Raw genomic sequence first — 12,194 nt, forward strand, 5'->3', positions numbered from 1 at the left:
TTGTGCTTCATGATGTCCATATCTAAAGTATTGAACTTATTTCTGGTGAAAGGTTCCTCAAAATTTTTTAAACAGATTCTTATGATGTTATATTAGCCAGACAGATATTTGACCTACTGAACATATTTCTGGCCCAAGAGTACTTGATCTTGAACTTTTTATTCATACTCAGAGACTCCTTCATAAGCTTCAAAAGCCATATAGAAGTCCATATCTAACGTACTGAACTTATTTCAGGTCAAAGGGTCCTCAAAAAGTTTTAAACAATACAAACTTATAGACTTGTATGATGTTATATTGGTCAGAGAGATATTTGACCTGCTGAACATATTTCTGGCCCAAGAGTACTTGATCTTGAACTTTCTATACATACTCATTGACTCTTTCTGATGCTTCAGAGGACATATAGAAGTCCGTATCTGAGCTATTGAAATTATTTCTGGTCAAAGGGTCGTCAAAAGGTTTTAAACAATTTAAATGTATAGACTCCTTCTGATGTTCAATCAGCCATACAGAGGTCCCTTTTTGACCTACTGAACATATTTCTGGCCAAAGAGTTCTTGATCTTGAACTTTCTATACATACTCATAGACTCCTTCTGATGCTTCAGAGGCCATATAGAAGTCCATAACGGACCTATAGAACTTGTTTCTGGTCAAAGGGTCCGGTCCTCAATAGTTTTAAAAACGATATAAACTTATAGACTCCGTCTGATGTTAAATGGGCCACAGAGAGTTCCCTTTTTGACCTACTGAACATATTTCTGTCCTTGAACATTAAATTACTACATAATTAACTTCTTATGTTGGTATATTAGCCAGACAGATATTTGACCTACTGAACATATTTCTGGCCCAAAGGTCCTCGATCTAGAACTTTTTCTACATACTCATAGACTCCTTCTGATGCTTCAGAGGCCATATAGAGGTCCATATCTGACCTATTGATCTTTATCTGGTAAAAGGGTCCTCAAAGTCTAATTTCATGTCCTCACAGACTATTTCTGATGTTAAATCCGTCAGACAGTAGTCCATATCGGACATATTGAACTTATTTTTGGTCAAACGGTCTGGTCTTCAATAGTTTTAAAAACTATATAAAATTATAGACTGTCTGCCTGATTTAAAATAACGAAAAGTCAGTCTATATGTATAGTGAGTTAATGCTCATGGACTCTGGCCAAAAATATGTTCATTAAGTAAAAAATCGACTACTGGCTTTTTAATATAACATCACAAGAAGTCAATCTGTAGTATAGCAAGATAATGTTCAAGAACTCTTTGGCCAGAAATATGTTCCTTGGGTCAAATATGGACTTCTGTATGGCTGACGTAACATCAGAAAGAGTCTATAACTTTATATAGTTTAAATTCTTTTGAGGACCCTTTGATCAGAAATAAGTTCAAAAGGTCAGATATGAACTTCTATATGGCTTATGTAGCATTAGAAGGAGTCTATGAGTATGTATAGAAAGTCCAAGATCGAGGACTGTTTGGTCATAAATATATTCCTTGGGTCAAATATGGACTTTTGTAAGGCTGATTTGACATCAGGAGTCGATAAGATTATAATAGTAAAAAACATTTTGAGGATTCTTTGGCCAAAAATATGTTAAATCGGTCAAATATGGACTACAGTCTGGCTGATATAACATCACGAGAAGTCTGTATGGTATGAGAAATATGTATAGTAAGGTTAAAGTTCAAGGTCTCTGTCCAGAAATATGTTCAGAAGGTATGGACTTCTGTATGGCTGATTTAACATCAGAAGGAGTCTATAAGTTTATGATAGACAAAATCCTTTTGAGAACTCTTTGGTCAATTTCTTTTCAATCGGTCAAATATGGACTAGGGTCTGCCTGATTTAACATTAAGAGAAGTCAGTCTATATGTATAGTGAGTTAATGTTCACGGACTCTGGCCAGAAATATGTTCAGTAGGTCAAAAGTAGACTACTGGCTGGTTAATATAACATCATAAGAAGTCAATCTGTAGTATAGAAAGATAATGTTCAAGAACTCTTTGGCCAGAAATATGTTCAGTAGGTCAAAAGGGGACCTCTTTATAGCTGATTTATCATCAGAAGGAGTCTATGACTTTATATAGTTTAAAAATTTTTGAGGACACTTTGACCAGAAATAAGTTCAAAAGGTCAGATATGGACATCTATATGGCTTATATGAAGCATCAGAAGGAGTCTATGAGTATGTATAGAAAGCCCAAAATCGAGGACTCTTTGGCCAGAAATATGTTCCTTGGGTCAAATATGGACTTCTGTATGGCTGACGTAACATCAGAAAGAGTCTATAACTTTAAATATTTTAAAAAAAAATTGAGGACACTTTGACCAGAAATAAGTTCAAAAGGTCAGATATGGACATCCATATGGCTTATGAAGCATCAGAAGGAGTCTATGAGTATGTATAGAAAGCCCAAAATCGAGGACTCTTTGGCCAGAAATATGTTCCTTGGGTCAAATATGGACTTCTGTATGGCTGACGTAACATCAGAAAGAGTCTATAACTTTATATAGTTTAAATTCTTTTGAGGACCCTTTGATCAGAAATAAGTTCAAAAGGTCAGATATGAACTTCTATATGGCTTATGTAGCATTAGAAGGAGTCTATGAGTATGTATAGAAAGTCCAAGATCGAGGACTGTTTGGTCATAAATATATTCCTTGGGTCAAATATGGACTTTTGTAAGGCTGATTTGACATCAGGAGTCGATAAGTTTATAATAGTAAAAAACATTTTGAGGATTCTTTGGCCAAAAATATGTTAAATCGGTCAAATATGGACTACAGTCTGGCTGATATAACATCACGAGAAGTCTGTATGGTATGAGAAATATGTATAGTAAGGTTAAAGTTCAAGGTCTCTGTCCAGAAATATGTTCAGAAGGTATGGACTTCTGTATGGCTGATTTAACATCAGAAGGAGTCTGTAAGTTTATGATAGACAAAATCCTTTTGAGAACTATTTGGTCAAATTTTTTTCAATCGGTCAAATATGGACTACTGTCTGCCTGATTTAACATTACGAGAAGTCAGTCTATATGTATAGTGAGTTAATGTTGACGGACTCTGGCCAGAAATATGTTCAGTAGGTCAAAAGTAGACTACTGGCTGGTTAATATAACATCATAAGTCAATCTGTAGTATAGAAAGATAATGTTCAAGAACTCCTTGGCCAGAAATATGTTCAGTAGGTCAAAAGGGGACCTCTGTATAGCTTATTTATCAACAGAAGGAGTCTATAACTTTATATAGTTTAAAAAATTTTGAGGACACTTTGACCAGAAATAAGTTCAAAAGGTCAGATATGGACATCTATATGGCTTATGAAGCATCAGAAGGAGTCTATGAGTATGTATAGAAAGCCCAAAATCGAGGACTCTTTGGCCAGAAATACGTCCCTTGGGTCAAATATGGACATCTGTATGGCTGATGTAACATCAGAAAGAGTCTATAATTTTATATAGTTTTAAAACTTTTGAGGACCCTTTGATCAGAAATAAGATCAAAAGGTCAGATATGGATATCTATATGGCTTATGTAGCATTAGAGGGAGGCTATGAGTATGCATTACAGAAGTCCATATTTTATCCAAGGAACATATTTCTGGCCAAAGAGTCCCTGATTTTGGGCTTTCTATACATACTCATAGACTCCTTCTGATGTTAAATCAGCCATACAGAAGTCCATACCTTCTGAACATATTTCTGGACAGAGACCTTGACCTTTAACCTTACTATACATATTTCTCATACCATACAGACTTCTCGTGATGTTATATCAGCCAGACTGTAGTCCATATTTGACCGATTTAACATATTTTTGGCCAAAGAATCCTCAAAATGTTTTTTACTATTATAAACTTATCGACTCCTGATGTCAAATCAGCCTTACAAAAGTCCATATTTGACCCAAGGAATATATTTACGACCAAAGAGTCCTCGATCTTGGACTTTCTATACATACTCATAGACTCCTTCTAATGCTACATAAGCCATATAGATATCCATATCTGACCTTTTGATCTTATTTCTGATCAAAGGGTCATAAAAAGTTTTTAAACTATATAAAGTTATTGACTCTTTCTGATGATAAATCAGCTATTCAGAGGTCCCCTTTTGGCCCACTGAACATATTTCTGGCCAAAGAGTACTAAAAGATTAACACTATACATTCAGATTGATATCTTTGGATGTTATTTCATCCTGACAAAAGTCCATATTTGACATACTGAATTTTTTCTGGCCAAGGAGTACTTGAAACTTGACCTTTCCACATATACTCGTTGACTCTTTCTGGTGTTACGTCAGCCATACAGAAGTCCATATTTGACCCAAGGGACATATTTCTGGCCAAAGATTCCTCGACTTTGGGCTTTCTGTACATACTCATGTAGACTCCTTCTGATGCTTCATAAGCCATAAAGTCCATATCTGACCTTTTGAACTTATTTCTGGTCAAAGTGTCCTCAAAATTGTTCAAACTATATAAAGTTATAGACTCCTTCTGATGATAAATCAGCTATACAGAGGTCCCCTTTTGACCTACTGAAGATATTTCTGGCCATAGAGTCCTCGATCTTGGACTTTCTATACATATAGACTCCTTCTAATGCTACATAAGCCATATAGATATCCATATCTGACCTTTTGATCTTATTTCTGATCAAAGGGTCATCAAAAGTTTTTCAACTATATAAAGTTATTGACTCTTTCTGATGATAAATAAGCTATTCAGGGGTCCTCTTTTGACCTACTGAACATATTTCAGGCCAAATAGTCCTAAAAGATTAACACTATACATTCAGATTGATATCTTCGGATGTTTTATCATCCTGACAAAAGTCCATATTTGACATACTGAATTTTTTTCTAACCAAGGAGTACTCGAAACTTGACCTTTCCATATATGCTCATTGACTCTTTCTGATGTTACGTCAGCCAAACAGTAGTCCATATTTGACCCAAGGAACATATTTCTGGCCAAAGAATCCTCGATTTTGGGCTTTCTATACATACTCATAGACTCCTTTTGATGCTTCATAAGCCTTATAGATGTCCATATCTGACCTTTTGAACTTATTTCTGGTCAAAGTGTCCTCAAAATTGTTCAAACTATATAAAGTTATAGACTCCTGTTGATAAATCAGCTATACAGAGGTCCCTTTTGACCTTCTGAACATATTTCTGGCCAAAGAGTCCTCGATCTTGGACTTTCTATACATACTTATAGACTCCTTCTAATGCTACATAAGCCATATAGATATCCATATCTGACCTTTTGAACTTATTTCTGATCAAAGGGTCCTCAAAAGTTTTTAAACTATATAAAGTTATAGACTCTTTCTGATGATAAATCAGCTATTCAGATGTCCCCTTTTGACCTACTGAACATATTTCAGGCCAAATAGTCCTAAAAGATTAACACTATACATTCAGATTGATATCTTCGGATGTTTTATCATCCTGACAAAAGTCCATATTTGACATACTGAATTTTTTTCTAGCCAAGGAGTACTCGAAACTTGACCTTTCCATATATGCTCACTGACTCTTTCTGATGTTGTATAGAAAGCCCAAAATCGAGGACTCTTTTGCCAGAAATATGTTCCTTGGGTCAAATATGGACTTCTGAATGGCTGACGTAACATCAGAAAGAGTCCACGAGTATATATGGAAAGGTCAAGTTTCGAGTACTCCTTGACAAGAAAAAAATTCAGTATGTCAAATATGGACTATTTGTCAGGATGATAAAACATCCGAAGATATCAATCTGAATGTATAGTGTTAATCTTTTAGGAATCTTTGGCCAGAAATATGTTCAGTAGGTCAAAAGGGGACATCTGAATAGCTGATTTATCATCAGAAAGAGTCTATAACTTTATGTAGTTTGAACAATTTTGAGGAAACTTTGACCAGAAATAAGTTCAAAAGGTCAGATATGGACATCTATAAGGCTCATGAAGCATCAGAAGGAGTCTATGAGTATGTATAGAAAGCCCAAAATCGAGGACTCTTTGGCCAGAAATATGTTCCTTGGGTCAAATATGGATTTCTGTTTGGCTGACGTAACATCAGAAAGAGTCAATGAGCATATATGGAAAGGTCAAGTTTCAAGTACTCCTTGGTTAGAAAAAAATTCAGTATGTCAAATATGGACTTTTGTCAGGATGATAAAACATCCGAAGATGTCAATCTGAATGTATAGTGTTAATCTTTTAGGACTATTTGGCCTGAAATATGTTCAGTAGGTCAAAAGAGGCCCCCTTAATAGCTTATTTATCATCAGAAAGAGTCAATAACTTTATATAGTTGAAAAACTTTTGATGACCCTTTGATCAGAAATGAGATCAAAAGGTCAGATATGGACATCTATAAGGCTTATGTAGCATCAGAAAGAGTCTATGAGTATGTATAGAAAGCCCAAATTCGAGGACTCTTTTGCCAGAAATATGTTCCTTGGGTCAAATATGGACTTCTGTATGGCTGACGTAACATCAGAAAGAGTCCACGAGTATATATGGAAAGGTCAGGTTTCGAGTACTCCTTGGCCAGAAAAAAATTCAGTATGTCAAATATGGACTATTTGTCAGGATGATAAAACATCCGAAGATATCAATCTGAATGTATAGTGTTAATCTTTTAGGAATCTTTGGCCAGAAATATGTTCAGTAGGTCAAAAGGGGACATCTGAATAGCTGATTTATCATCAGAAAGAGTCTATAACTTTATATAGTTTGAACAATTTTGAGGACACTTTGACCAGAAATAAGTTCAAAAGGTCAGATATGGACATCTATAAGGCTCATGAAGCATCAGAAGGAGTCTATGAGTATGTATAGAAAGCCCAAAATCGAGGACTCTTTGGCCAGAAATATGTTCCTTGGGTCAAATATGGACTTCTGTTTGGCTGACGTAACATCAGAAAGAGTCAATGAGCATATATGGAAAGGTCAAGTTTCAAGTACTCCTTGGTTAGAAAAAAATTCAGTATGTCAAATATGGACTTTTGTCAGGATGATAAAACATCCGAAGATGTCAATCTGAATGTATAGTGTTAATCTTTTAGGACTATTTTGCCTGAAATATGTTCAGTAGGTCAAAAGAGGACCCCTGAATAGCTTATTTATCATCAGAAAGAGTCAATAACTTTATATAGTTGAAAAACTTTTGAGGACCCTTTGATCAGAAATGAGATCATAAGGTCAGATATGGATATCTATATGGCTTATGTAGCATTCGAAGGAGTCTATGAGTATGTATAGAAAGTCCAAGATCGAGGACTCTTTGGCCAGAAATATGTTCAGAAGGTCAAAAGGGACCTCTGTATAGCTGATTTATAAACAGGAGTCTATAACTTTATATAGTTTGAACAATTTTGAGGACACTTTGACCAGAAATAAGTTCAAAAGGTCAGATATGGACATCTATAAGGCTTATGAAGCATCAGAAGGAGTCTATGAGTATGTATAGAAAGCCCAAAATCGAGGATTCTTTGGCCAGAAATATGTTCCTTGGGTCAAATATGGACTTCTGTATGGCTGACGTAACATCAGAAAGAGTCCACGAGTATATATGGAAAGGTCAAGTTTTGAGTACTCCTTGGCCAGAAAAAAATTCAGTATGTCAAATATGGACTATTTGTCAGGATGATAAAACATCCGAAGATATCAATCTGAATGTATAGTGTTAATCTTTTAGGAATCTTTGGCCAGAAATATGTTCAGTAGGTCAAAAGGGGACATCTGAATAGCTGATTTATCATCAGAAAGAGTCTATAACTTTATATAGTTTGAACAATTTTGAGGACACTTTGACCAGAAATAAGTTCAAAAGGTCAGATATGGACATCTATAAGGCTCATGAAGCATCAGAAGGAGTCTATGAGTATGTATAGAAAGCCCAAAATCGAGGACTCTTTGGCCAGGAATATGTTCCTTGGGTCAAATATGGATTTCTGTTTGGCTGACGTAACATCAGAAAGAGTCAATGAGCATATATGGAAAGGTCAAGTTTCAAGTACTCCTTGGTTAGAAAAAAATTCAGTATGTCAAATATGGACTTTTGTCAGGATGATAAAACATCCGAAGATGTCAATCTGAATGTATAGTGTTAATCTTTTAGGACTATTTGGCCTGAAATATGTTCAGTAGGTCAAAAGAGGCCCCCTTAATAGCTTATTTATCATCAGAAAGAGTCAATAACTTTATATAGTTGAAAAACTTTTGATGACCCTTTGATCAGAAATGAGATCAAAAGGTCAGATATGGACATCTATAAGGCTTATGTAGCATCAGAAAGAGTCTATGAGTATGTATAGAAAGCCCAAATTCGAGGACTCTTTTGCCAGAAATATGTTCCTTGGGTCAAATATGGACTTCTGTATGGCTGACGTAACATCAGAAAGAGTCCACGAGTATATATGGAAAGGTCAGGTTTCGAGTACTCCTTGGCCAGAAAAAAATTCAGTATGTCAAATATGGACTATTTGTCAGGATGATAAAACATCCGAAGATATCAATCTGAATGTATAGTGTTAATCTTTTAGGAATCTTTGGCCAGAAATATGTTCAGTAGGTCAAAAGGGGACATCTGAATAGCTGATTTATCATCAGAAAGAGTCTATAACTTTATATAGTTTGAACAATTTTGAGGACACTTTGACCAGAAATAAGTTCAAAAGGTCAGATATGGACATCTATAAGGCTCATGAAGCATCAGAAGGAGTCTATGAGTATGTATAGAAAGCCCAAAATCGAGGACTCTTTGGCCAGAAATATGTTCCTTGGGTCAAATATGGACTTCTGTTTGGCTGACGTAACATCAGAAAGAGTCAATGAGCATATATGGAAAGGTCAAGTTTCAAGTACTCCTTGGTTAGAAAAAAATTCAGTATGTCAAATATGGACTTTTGTCAGGATGATAAAACATCCGAAGATGTCAATCTGAATGTATAGTGTTAATCTTTTAGGACTATTTTGCCTGAAATATGTTCAGCAGGTCAAAAGAGGACCCCTGAATAGCTTATTTATCATCAGAAAGAGTCAATAACTTTATATAGTTGAAAAACTTTTGAGGACCCTTTGATCAGAAATGAGATCAAAAGGTCAGATATGGATATCTATATGGCTTATGTAGCATTCGAAGGAGTCTATGAGTATGTATAGAAAGTCCAAGATCGAGGACTCTTTGGCCAGAAATATGTTCAGAAGGTCAAAAGGGACCTCTGTATAGCTGATTTATAAACAGGAGTCTATAACTTTATATAGTTTGAACAATTTTGAGGACACTTTGACCAGAAATAAGTTCAAAAGGTCAGATATGGACATCTATAAGGCTTATGAAGCATCAGAAGGAGTCTATGAGTATGTATAGAAAGCCCAAAATCGAGGATTCTTTGGCCAGAAATATGTTCCTTGGGTCAAATATGGACTTCTGTTTGGCTGACGTAACATCAGAAAGAGTCAATGAGCATATATGGAAAGGTCAAGTTTCAAGTACTCCTTGGTTAGAAAAAAATTCAGTATGTCAAATATGGACTATTTGTCAGGATGATAAAACATCCGAAGATATCAATCTGAATGTATAGTGTTAATCTTTTAGGACTGTTTGGCCTGAAATATGTTCAGTAGGTCAAAAGAGGCCCCCTTAATAGCTTATTTATCATCAGAATGAGTCAATAACTTTATATAGTTGAAAAACTTTTGATGACCCTTTGATCAGAAATGAGATCAAAAGGTCAGATATGGACATCTATAAGGCTTATGTAGCATCAGAAAGAGTCTATGAGTATGTATAGAAAGCCCAAATTCGAGGACTCTTTTGCCAGAAATATGTTCCTTGGGTCAAATATGGACTTCTGTATGGCTGACGTAACATCAGAAAGAGTCCACGAGTATATATGGAAAGGTCAGGTTTCGAGTACTCCTTGGCCAGAAAAAAATTCAGTATGTCAAATATGGACTATTTGTCAGGATGATAAAACATCCGAAGATATCAATCTGAATGTATAGTGTTAATCTTTTAGGAATCTTTGGCCAGAAATATGTTCAGTAGGTCAAAAGGGGACATCTGAATAGCTGATTTATCATCAGAAAGAGTCTATAACTTTATATAGTTTGAACAATTTTGAGGACACTTTGACCAGAAATAAGTTCAAAAGGTCAGATATGGACATCTATAAGGCTCATGAAGCATCAGAAGGAGTCTATGAGTATGTATAGAAAGCCCAAAATCGAGGACTCTTTGGCCAGAAATATGTTCCTTGGGTCAAATATGGACTTCTGTTTGGCTGACGTAACATCAGAAAGAGTCAATGAGCATATATGGAATGGTCAAGTTTCAAGTACTCCTTGGTTAGAAAAAAATTCAGTATGTCAAATATGGACTTTTGTCAGGATGATAAAACATCCGAAGATGTCAATCTGAATGTATAGTGTTAATCTTTTAGGACTATTTGGCCTGAAATATGTTCAGTAGGTCAAAAGAGGACCCCTGAATAGCTTATTTATCATCAGAAAGAGTCAATAACTTTATATAGTTGAAAAACTTTTGAGGACCCTTTGATCAGAAATGAGATCAAAAGGTCAGATATGGATATCTATATGGCTTATGTAGCATTCGAAGGAGTCTATGAGTATGTATAGAAAGTCCAAGATCGAGGACTCTTTGGCCAGAAATATGTTCAGAAGGTCAAAAAGGACCTCTGTATAGCTGATTTATAAACAGGAGTCTATAACTTTATATAGTTTGAACAATTTTGAGGACACTTTGACCAGAAATAAGTTCAAAAGGTCAGATATGGACATCTATAAGGCTTATGAAGCATCAGAAGGAGTGTATGAGTATGTATAGAAAGCCCAAAATCGAGGATTCTTTGGCCAGAAATATGTTCCTTGGGTCAAATATGGACTTCTGTTTGGCTGACGTAACATCAGAAAGAGTCAATGAGCATATATGGAAAGGTCAAGTTTCAAGTACTCCTTGGTTAGAAAAAAATACAGTATGTCAAATATGGACTTTTGTCAGGATGATAAAACATCCGAAGATATCAATCTGAATGTATAGTGTTAATCTTTTAGGACTGTTTGGCCTGAAATATGTTCAGTAGGTCAAAAGAGGCCACCTTAATAGCTTATTTATCATCAGAAAGAGTCAACTTTATATAGTTGAAAAACTTTTGATGACCCTTTGATCAGAAATGAGATCAAAAGGTCAGATATGGACATCTATAAGGCTTATGTAGCATCAGAAAGAGTCTATGAGTATGTATAGAAAGCCCAAATTCGAGGACTCTTTTGCCAGAAATATGTTCCTTGGGTCAAATATGGACTTCTGTATGGCTGACGTAACATCAGAAAGAGTCCACGAGTATATATGGAAAGGTCAGGTTTCGAGTACTCCTTGGCCAGAAAAAAATTCAGTATGTCAAATATGGACTATTTGTCAGGATGATAAAACATCCGAAGATATCAATCTGAATGTATAGTGTTAATCTTTTAGGAATCTTTGGCCAGAAATATGTTCAGTAGCCATAGCGTTGGAGCAGCTGATTTATCATCAGAAAGAGTCTATAACTTTATATAGTTTGAACAATTTTGATGACACTTTGACCAGAAATAAGTTCAAAAGGTCAGATATGGACATCTATAAGGCTCATGAAGCATCAGAAGGAGTCTGTGAGTATGTATAGAAAGCCCAAAATCGAGGACTCTTTGGCCAGAAATATGTTCCTTGGGTCAAATATGGACTTCTGTTTGGCTGACGTAACATCAGAAAGAGTCAATGAGCATATATGGAAAGGTCAAGTTTCAAGTACTCCTTGGTTAGAAAAAAATTCAGTATGTCAAATATGGACTTTTGTCAGGATGATAAAACATCCGAAGATGTCAATCTGAATGTATAGTGTTAATCTTTTAGGACTATTTGGCCTGAAATATGTTCAGTAGGTCAAAAGAGGACCCCTGAATAGCTTATTTATCATCAGAAAGAGTCAATAACTTTATATAGTTGAAAAACTTTTGAGGACCCTTTGATCAGAAATGAGATCAAAAGGTCAGATATGGATATCTATATGGCTTATGTAGCATTCGAAGGAGTCTATGAGTATGTATAGAAAGCCCAAAATCGAGGATTCTTTGGCCAGAAATATGTTCCTTGGGTCAAAAATGGGCTTCTGTT

Source organism: Rutilus rutilus (genome assembly GCF_951802725.1).
Source record: "Rutilus rutilus genome assembly, chromosome: 17".
NCBI lineage: Eukaryota > Metazoa > Chordata > Actinopteri > Cypriniformes > Leuciscidae > Rutilus > Rutilus rutilus.